Source organism: Phoenix dactylifera, unplaced genomic scaffold, assembly GCF_009389715.1.
Source record: "Phoenix dactylifera cultivar Barhee BC4 unplaced genomic scaffold, palm_55x_up_171113_PBpolish2nd_filt_p 001074F, whole genome shotgun sequence".
NCBI classification, from domain to species: domain Eukaryota; kingdom Viridiplantae; phylum Streptophyta; class Magnoliopsida; order Arecales; family Arecaceae; genus Phoenix; species Phoenix dactylifera.
In genome coordinates, this window is record NW_024068422.1 from 125001 (window position 1) to 135579 (window position 10579).

Consider the following 10579-nt stretch of genomic DNA (forward strand, 5'->3'; position numbering starts at 1 on the left):
ATGGGTCAGCCAAATTTTCTTTTGTATCAATCTTCCAAAGATCAATGTCACCTTGTTCAATAATCTCCCGAACTAGGTGATAGCGTCGCAGAATATGTTTGGTTCGCTGATGTGTTTTAGGTTCTTTCGCTTGAGCTATGGCTCTAGTGTTGTCACAAAAAATAGGAACTGGACCATCAATAGAGGGTGCCAGTCCAAGCTCGGTGACGAACTTGTGCAACCATACGGCTTTCCTTGGCGGCATCAGATGCTGCCGATATATTCTGCTTCGCATGTAGAATCTGCCACTATGTACTGCTTGAAACTTTTCCAGCAGTTGCACCACTCTTAAGAGTAAAGATATAACCCGAACACGCTCTTGCTATCATCTCGATCCGACTGAAAACTGGAATCAGTATATCCCTCAAGTTTCAAAATCAGAATCACCATATACAAGCCACTGGTCCTTAGTATTTCTTAAATACTTAAGAATAGATTTTACAACCTTCCAGTGGTTGCTATCTGGATCAGACTTGGTATCTACTCACTATTCCAGTTTGTACGCCACGTTTGGTCTTGTACATGTCAATGGCATACATTATAGAACCCACTGCCGAAGCATATAGAATTCTATCCATACTCTCTCTTTCTTGAGGAGTTTGTCGGACATCCTTCTTAGAGAGGTTAATTCCATGGCCTATCGAAAGATAGCCCTTTTCTTGGAATTAATCATGCTGAATCTCTTCAGCACAGTATCAATGTACATAGATTGGGATAATCCAAGCAATCTTTTAGATCTATCTCTATAGATCTTCATCCCTAGGATATAAGATGCTTCATCCAAATCTTTCATGGCAAATTGAGATGATAACCAGACCTTTATTCATTGCAATGCAGAGACGTCATTCCCAAATTAATAGAATATCATCCACATACAAAACTAGGAATATGATTACTAGGAACCATTGACCCACTTTATAAATGCAGGGTTCTTCTTCATTCTTAATGAAACCATATATTTTGATCACCTTATCAAAACGTATATTCCAACTCCGAGAAGCTTGCTTTAAATCCATTAAAATGGATCTTTGTAGCTTGCACACTTTAGACTCATCTTCAGATGGAAAACCCTCAGGTTGTATCAATATACACCTCCTCTTCTAAATCTTTCATTTAGAAAAATGGTTTTAACATCTATCTGCCAGATCTCATAGTCTAAATGTGCCTGCTATCGTAAGCACAATCCGAATGGACTTGAGCATTGCCATAGGAGAAAAACGTCTCGTCATAGTCTATACCATAATATTGTTGATAACCCTTGGCAACCAGATGGGCTTTGTAGGTTTCCACCTTTTTCCGTCTGCACCCTGTTTTCTTTTGAAAATCCATTTGCACCCTATGGATTTAATCCCTTCAGGTGGGTCAACTAATGTTCCATACATCATTGACCTGTTAGAACCCGCCATACCGCAGAAAATTTAAAAAATTCAGATGGCAGCTGTTGCTTGGTGGTCCAAACCGAGAAACGATTGGTACAGCGGTGTGAACGGGATTCCGTCTGAGTTGCCTTGGTTGGTGTTGATTGCGCTCCACCTTCCACCGGAAAACCTGCAAGCAAGCCTCGCACCAACCACTGGGGTAGTGGGGGCCCTCCGACGATCAAGTCAGAGGAGATTGGAGGAGAAGGAGAGATAATAGTAGCAAGTAGGAGAATGCTCTGGAAGTTCTTGCTTACCCCCCCTTCTTCCCCAGCCGCATAATATACCAGGCTGGGGGGTCTTTCAGGGGGGTTCGTCATCGTGGGGCACGATGGAGCTGCCACTGGCACGGCCGTTACAGGGCGTCGTGGGGCAGCGCTGGGTACAGGACATGACAGGCGTAGTGGAGCTCCGCCTTGTACGGCCGTTACAGGGGATCGTGGAGCAGCGCCAGATACAACCGTTGCAGGGAGTAGTGAGCAGGAGGCTGCGGCGTGCCTCTGGGAATAGCCTGTCGTTGTCGAGAGATGTCCGACTCGGAGTCGGGCTGCGGAGACGAAGATGTCCGACTCGGGGTCGGATTGCTGGATCAAGGGGCTGCCGACTCGGGTCGGGCTGCGGAGCCGAAGATGTCCGACTCGGGGTCAGATTGCTGGATCAAGGGGCAGCCGACTCGGGTCGGGCTGCGGAGCCGAAGATGTCCGACTCGGGTCGGATTGCTGGATCAAGGGGCTGCCGTAGTCTTCCTGGCGCGCGTGCCGGTCACGTGGGGCATGGTGGCTAAGTTCCCCCGTAACAGCAGCGGAATAGGCATAAGCGGGAATCTTACGTTCATCCCATGAACGTTGTTTCAAAAACCATTTGTAGATAGATTAGAATTAAAAAACTTTTAACTACATTATGAAGATTAGATCTTCATCTTGTGCAGGTAGATGATCACCGCAAACTGATGATCGTGGTTTTGGAAGAAGACTCGCTTGAAGCCGCACAAGCATCCGGCCCTCTTACGGGTATCCACACGAAGCAAAAACTGATCCTAGTTTCTTTGTCTCCCCGGAGTGCTAGCTCCCTTGCAGAGACAACTTTAATGGCTGATCTCCTTCCTTTGAATCAACCTTGAATATGCTTGAGAGGAGCCAAGAAGAAGGAGGGATCTTGAAGAAGAACCAAAGCCTGACTGCAGCCCTTTTGTTTTCCTTGCGTTGGAAGAAGAAAACAAGGAGGGAGGAGGGCCGCCAATCACCTTCTCTTTTCTTCCTTGCTTAGCTGCTGAAGACCAAAGGGAGGAAGGGGCCACGGCACAAGAGGGAGAAGAGGGCTTGAAATGCCCTAGTGTGCCGCCCCTTACCCTTTTTAAAGGGAGTGGAGCTCCTAACTTTTAGGAGCTCCTTGACAACCTTCCAAGAGGGGCGCCGGCCCTCTTGTTGTGCGCACAAAGCAAAGAAAAAGAGGAGGGGCATGCGCCCCTCCCTCTTGGCTAACCCTAGTCCCTCTAAGGAGGATTAGGTGGTCTTCTTATGGCTAAGTCCTAATTAATTAGGCTTAGTCCAAGGTTTAACCAAATTGGATCTAATCTAGGTAAGTCCTAATCCAATTAGAACTCAAATCAATTATGACTCAATTGAACTCTTCAATCCTAATCCAATTAAGAGTCTTGTTAATTTATTAGATTAATAATTAATTAAGACTTAAAAAATCCTAATCTAATAGGACTTATTAAATTTTAGTCCTAATCCAATTAGGACTCTAATTTGAATCCGAAGTCCTAATCCGATTAGAACAAGACAGTTGATCGATTGACGTGCATGTGCTTGTAATATGACCTAATTAGAATCCATGTTCATCACCTACTTAAAGTTCAGCTTTTATTTATTGCTGCAATTATAACTGCCTGCGATGTGCTATTTGCATGTTGATGCGAATGAGAGTGGGGTAGATAGATTTACATATGATGCAATCTAGTAGACCAATCCCAATGAGACTAAACTAAAATCTCCTCAATCAAGTCGAGAGTAACCAACATGAGCGAGTCATATTAGATTAATTGATCTAATTGGTGTCTAGGAAAGCATCAAAGGTGGTTACTTAATTAGGACCTTACTCTCTGAGTAAGGGAAGCCTCCCACCTGCTTATCTGGCAATTGTTCGATTACCTGTATGAAGAGCTCAAGTTGAAAACACTAAGACATGATTAACCAATATTAAGTCCATAGGTCTTCCACCGTAGTAGAGCTGCTAAGGTCTTTCTATGTTGCTGGACACAGTGGGCAAGTTGCATCGGAGGGTGGACCTCTCTATAGACATGTGATGTTGTAGGAATAAGATAGGGTTGGGCACCAATAACTATTAGGTGAGGCAATGACAACTTTATTTCTACGGTAATACGGTGGGTCTGACTTAACTAAGGAATAGGACCAATAACTATTAGGTGATGTCTTCATGACTTAGAGACTAAGTAGTACTGCAACATGCTTGAGAAGCATTGTACAAGAGTTGTACACTCATCTATTTACGTGTCACCAATAACTGTTAGGTGAGGTGGCATATAAATCGGTGGGACCGCAGTACCACTAGAATTCTAGTCGTGTAGGATTTCCGTTTTCCTACCAGGAGAGTGTGAGGAATTCGAAAAAATAGTGGAAGGTAATTTGTTCTAAAAGGACCCTAGAACAAATTAGGATCAAGTATAAAAGTCTAACTAGAATCTTTACTCTCTGCAGATCATAATGTCAGCCTCAAACCCTTTGACCCGTATTCTTGAGACCAACCGATTGACCGGTACCAATTACAGAGACTGGCTTAGAAATCTCAAAATTGTTCTGAGTTACGAAAAAATAGGCTATGTGCTCGACAATGACACCCCACATTACTAGCACGTCCGATCGCTGATCAGCATGCGACGCATGAAAAGTGGACAGACGATGACATTAGGATCAAGTGCTACATCATGGCATCCATGTCCAATGAAAATGCCAACATGAGAATATGAAGACTGCTAGGGCATACTGGTGTTGGAACCCGCCCATGCCGCTGATATTAAAACAAAATCAGATGCAGGGAAGAGGCATGTGCGGGATCGACGTTCATCGCATGAACGTTGTTTCATGAACCGTTCGTAGTTAGGCAAGAATTAAAAACTTTTAAAACAATTAGAAGAATCAGATCTTCACCTTGTGCGGTAGATGATCACCGCAAACTGAAGTTCGTGGTTTTAGGATGAAAGTTCGTTTGAAGCGTTCAGACGTCCGGCCTCTACGGGTATCACACGAAGCAGAGGACCGATCAAAGCTTTCTTGTCTTCCCGGGGTGCTAGCTCCCTTGCAAAGACTTCTTTTGATGGCTGATTTCCTCTTCTATCAATCAACCCTTGATTGTGCTTGAGAGGAGGAAGAAGAAGAAGGCAATGGATGAAGAACCAAAGCCCTTGCAGCCTACTCCCTTTTCCTTGCGTTGGAAGGAGGAAGAGAAGAGGAGGGGCCGCCAATGGCTTTTCCTTTTCTTCCCTTTGCTTGCGGCTGAACAAGGAGAGGAGAGGGTGGCCACGCACAAAGGGAAGGGTTTCAATCATTAGGGCGTCGCCCCCTTGCCTCTTTTAAGCCATCTAGGGCTCCTACAATTAGGAGCCCTAGACAGTTTCCAAAGAGGGGCGCCGGCCCCCTCTCTTCACCCTCCATAGGAAAGGGAGGGCATATCCCTCCCTCATGGTAAACCTAATCCACATTAGTAGGGTTTGGAATGCCTAATGTGGTCAAGCCCTAATCCAATTAGGCTTAGCCAAGGGTGAACCGATTTGGATCCAATCTAGGTAGTCCTAATCCAATTAGAACTTAAATCATTTTGACTCAATTGAACTCTTCAATCCTAATCCAATTAGGAGTCTTATTGATTATTAGATTAATAATTAATTGTGACTTAAGAAACCCTAATGTTGGACATACTCGGCCCTTCGGCCATACTGGGTCCTGAAGCACAGGGAGGTCACGTCAGCATTCTGCGCTCCAACGCGATGGACCTTTATTAGGTTATTGAGGTCCTGAACCCATGGGATGCCAGGTCGTAGTCCGGTTGCGAGCCTTGTCGGATCGACTCGTGGCGCTGCTTTGGTTGGGGTTTAAGGAAAATAAGAGTTCGCTTCACTAACACGGTGATTTGGTGAATGGTAGCGCTGATCATAACACTGGTATCAAGCCAGAGGTTCTAGTTGGACCCCAGGCATCGCTGGGGTGGAATGTTGACATACTCGCCTTCGCCAACCTGGGGGGCCGACACACAAGGGTCACTGTTACATGTCTGCGCGCCAACGTGATGGCCTGCAGTAGGTGGGTTATACCGAGACTGAACCCTGGGAGCCAGATCCGGAGTCCGGGTTGGCGAGGCTGGTCGAGTCGACTCGTGGGCTGCTGGTGGTTTAAGAAATAGAGTTGCGCCTTCACTAACACCCGGTCGGTTTGGGTAAGGTAGGCTTGATCCATTGTGACCCCCTAATGGATTTGATGAATACAAAACACTAGAGTATAATTCCATTTATCTTAACAATTTAATGAGGATTCATGTATTTATTAAGAATATTGTTAAGAAATGTCTAGGCAAGTTCCATGATTTTTAAGGACTTATTGAAGAATTTTTGAGATGAAAGAAAAAGTTCAGGGACAGCCGAGACGTCTCCGGTTGTCTCAGAGACGTCTCTGGCACAACAGGAAGAACTGGCACGTCTGGAGACGTCCCCGGCACCTGCCGAGTCGTCCCCGCGATAGCGGAGTCGACTCTCTCAGTAGCGGAGTCGACTCTCTCAGTGGCGGCAGAAAGGCAATTTTCAAGAGATATGCGCGAGACGTCCCCACCGTACGCGGAGTTCGTCCCCGCAAGTAAAAAGTAGACTTCCGAGTCGTCCCCGAGGTAGCGGAGTCGGCTCTCTCAGGGTTTTCCAGAGGATGTCATTTTCGGTGATAAGGCAGCGAGACGTCCCCTGAAAGAGCGGAGTCGACTCTCTCAGAGAATTTCCAGAAGACATGTTTTTCGGAGTTATAACAGCGGAGTCGTCCCCAAGGCAGCGGAGTCGTCCCCATGCAAAAAGGCAAACAAGCCGAGACGTCCCCGTAAAGTACAGAGACGACCCTCTCAGAAAAACAGAAAAACAAGAATTCAAACGGTACAATTCCAGAGTCGTTCCCCGTAAAGTGCCGAGTCGACCCCAAACAAAGTGAAAAATAATTTATACAGCCGAGACGTCTCGCGTTGAAGCGGAGACGTCTCCGGAGCGCCTGGGACGCGACTGACAACTTTTGCAGGTTTGGTTTGAATTTCAAATCTCTTTTACTTTATCTCTAACGGCTATATTTGCTTTTTGGGCTATAAAAGGGACCTCTTAAGTGCTTCTCAACAACTCTTCACCACCCAAAGCTAGATCATTTAAGAGAGAAGCAAGAGAGAGAAGTTCAAGGGAGTGGTGCATTCAAGTGAAGAAATCAAGTGCTTTCAAGCTTCCAAGTGATTTCAAGCTCAACCACTCTCTTCCGCTCGGATTCAAAGCTCATACTCAAGCCTACGCGATCCACATCGGAAGAATCATCATTTCCCACGCTTCAACGGCAAAAGGATTCTTCCGGGTTTATTGTTTTCATTGTCATATTTGCTTATTTAGAGCTTTCAATCCTTTGTAAAACCTTTCATTGTGGTGCTGTTCCAGTCAAGGGACTTGACAAGGAAAGGCGTCCCAAGCCTAAGTGAAATTGGGGGTTATAGGGTTTGTTGTTAGCCCGGTGTAAAACAACGAGTGGGTAGTGAATCGCAAAACTACCGTACTGTAATGTGGATTATAGTGGAAATTCCCAAAGGTGCTTTGGGGAGTGGATGTAGGAGCAGTGGAGGCTCCGAACACTATAAAAGCTTGTGTTTGCGATTGTTGTCTTCATAGCTTTTTTGCTTTAGCTCATACATTTGTGTGTTTTATTTTTTAATTAGACAAAGTTTTAAAACACCAATTCACCCCCCTCTTGGTGACCATCTCTGGCAACAAGTGGTATCAGAGCAGGTGCTCTGTGTATTTCTTGAAAGACCTAACCGTCTTAGCCAAAGATCTAGATGGCAACACCCTTTAACAATGTTCCTGCTGAGGGGCAAGCAACCATAGACCTCCATCTTCAATGGGCAAAATACCTATGGAAGACTAGAATGAGAATCTTCATTCAAGCACAAACTATGCTTGTGGAGGTATAGTCAAGGGACCACAGAACATCACACATGTTAATGGATTCAAGTTCCCAAACCTGAGGAGGATTGGGAGAGAATGATGATAGGATGGCTCACCAATTCAAGAGCCATGAACTCATTATTTTGTGCTCTAGATGTAAATGAGTTTAATAGAGTCTCCACATGTAGTTCCGCTAAGAAAATATGGGATAGGCTTGAAGTTACCCACGAGGGTACAAATCAAGTCAAAGAGTCCAAAGTGAACATCTAGTTCACAAATATGAGTTGTTTAAGATGGAACCCAATGAAACCATCACATGCATGTTACACGCTTTACGATATAATTAATGGTCTAAAGAGTTTGGGTAAATCTTATACTAATCCGGAACTTGTAAGTAAAATCCTCAGGTCTTGCCGAAAGCATGGGAAGCAAGGTCACGGCGATCGTAGAAGCCATAGACCTCAACACCTTGGGGCTAGAACAACTTTGGGCTCATTGATGACGCATGAGCTCACGATGAAGCAACATGAAGATGATTTGCCAAAGAAGAAGACAATTACACTCAAGGCTACTTCGAGTAGTGTGAAGAAGAAAGTAGTGAGAGTGAGGAAGAAAGTGAGGACGAGGACTTGGGTTTGATAGTTAGGAAGTTTAAAAAATTCATGAGAAAAAAGAAACCCTTTCCAAGGAAAAATTGGAGGGAGAAATGATTGGGAAAAAGAAAAAGAAAAAGAAAGAGACCCAATCATATGCTACGATTGCAAGAGACCGGGACACATTCGTTCTGAATGCCCTCAACAAAAGAAGTTTTTTGGAAAGAAGAAGAAGAAGGCATTGAAGGCAACATGGGATGATAGTGACACATCATCCTCCGAGGAAGAGAAGGAAGAGACCGCCAATTTGTGCTTCATGGCATTCGAAGACGACGAGGTATGCCTTGCAGCCGGGAATAAAAGGGAATGTGGTATCTTGATAGTGGTTGCTCAAGGCATATGACCGGTGACAAGAGTCTCTTCGTCACTTGAAATCAAAAGAAGGAGGAGTAGTCACATTTGGAGACAATGCTAAAGGTCAAATCATTGGTGTTGGTAAAATCTCCATTCACCCTCCTCTTTTATTGACAATGTATTGTTAGTTAATGGACTAAAACATAATCTATTAAGTATAAGTCAATTTTGTGACAAGGGATTTAAAGTGTCATTTGAATCATCACTATGCATAATTAGTAGTCCAATTGACAATGAGATCATACTCACAGGACATAGGCATGGAAATGTTTACATGGTTGATCTTGATGATCTCACCATGAAGGATGGCCAATGTCTTGTAGCCATGAGTCCCAAAGTCAATGAGACTAGTTGGTTATGGCATCGTAGGTTAGGACATGCTAGCATGGATTTAATTTCTAAATTGATTACAAAAGATCTAGTCAAAGGACTACCAAATAGATTTTGAAAAGAACAAAATTTGTGCTGCATGTCAATTAGGGAAACAAACGAGAAGCTTTTCAAGTCTAAAAACATAGTCTCAACAACAAAACCCTTAGAACTAATCACATGGATTTGTTTGGACCCACTAGAACTGCTAGTCTAGGGGGTAAGAAATTTGGTCTTGTAATTGTTGATGATTTTTCACGTTTTACATGGGTTTCATTTCTTGCACATAAAGATGAGTCCTTTCCGCTTTTATCAAGTTTCATAATAGAGTTTCGAATGAACTCAATCTTAAACTAAAAGCAATTAGGAGTGATCATGGTACCGAGTTTGAAAATCAGCACTTTGAAAAGTTTTGTGACGAAAATGGTATCAATCACAATTTCTCGGCACCTAGGACACCCCAACAAAATGGGGTGGTAGAAAGGAAGAATCGCACACTAGCAGATATGGCTCGTACCATGTTGTGCGAATCGGATCTACCAAAATATTTTTGGGCTGAAGCAATAAATACTGCATGTCACATTTTAAACCGTGCATTAGTTAGATCCATCTTGAAGAAAACACCTTATGAGTTAATAAAAGGTAAGAAACCAAATATAAGCTATTTTCATGTTTTCGGTTGTCGATGCTTTATTTTAAATAATGGAAAGGACAATCTAAGCAAATTTAGTGCTAAATCAGATGAGGGGATCTTCTTAGGTTATTCCTCATCTAGTAGAGCATACAGGGTCTTCAACAAGAGAACTCTCGTTGTTGAAGAATCCATTCATGTTGTTTTTGATGAAGCTAATGGAGATTCTTCTAGAAAAGAAGAAGATGGTGATGCAGGTATACTTGAAGACCGAATGAAGGAATTCTCCATACAAGACAAACAACATGAGGATGAGATCAAAGAAGATACAATTCAGCAAGATGAAGAAGATCAACCTCCATCAAGAAATCAAGATCTTCCTAAGGAATGGAGGTATGCACATGGTCATTCAAGGGATCTAATCCTTGGTGATCCTTCGCAGGGGTAAGGACAAGATCTCTCTAAGAAATACCAGTAATTATCTTGCTTTCGTTTCACAAATAGAACCTAAATCACTAGAAGAAGCCGAAAAAGATGATAATTGGATGAATGCATGCAAGAGGAATTAACCAATTTAAAGAAATGAAGTTTGGACTCTAATGAAAAGACCCCCTACTGTTACAATTATAGGCACCTAGTGGGTGTATAGAAATAAACTAGATGAAGATGGAATAGTCATAAGAAACAAAGCTAGACTAGTTGCCAAAGGTTATAATCAGGAGAAGGAATAGACTTTGATGAAACTTTTGCTCCTGTTGCTAGATTAGAAGCTATTAGACTACTTTTGGCATATGCATGCTTCATGGATTTTAAACTCTATCAAATGGATGTAAAAAGTGCATTTTTAAATGGTTATATAATGGAGGAAGTTTATGTAGGACAACCTCCAGGCTTTGAAAACCACTTACATCCAGATTACGTTTAT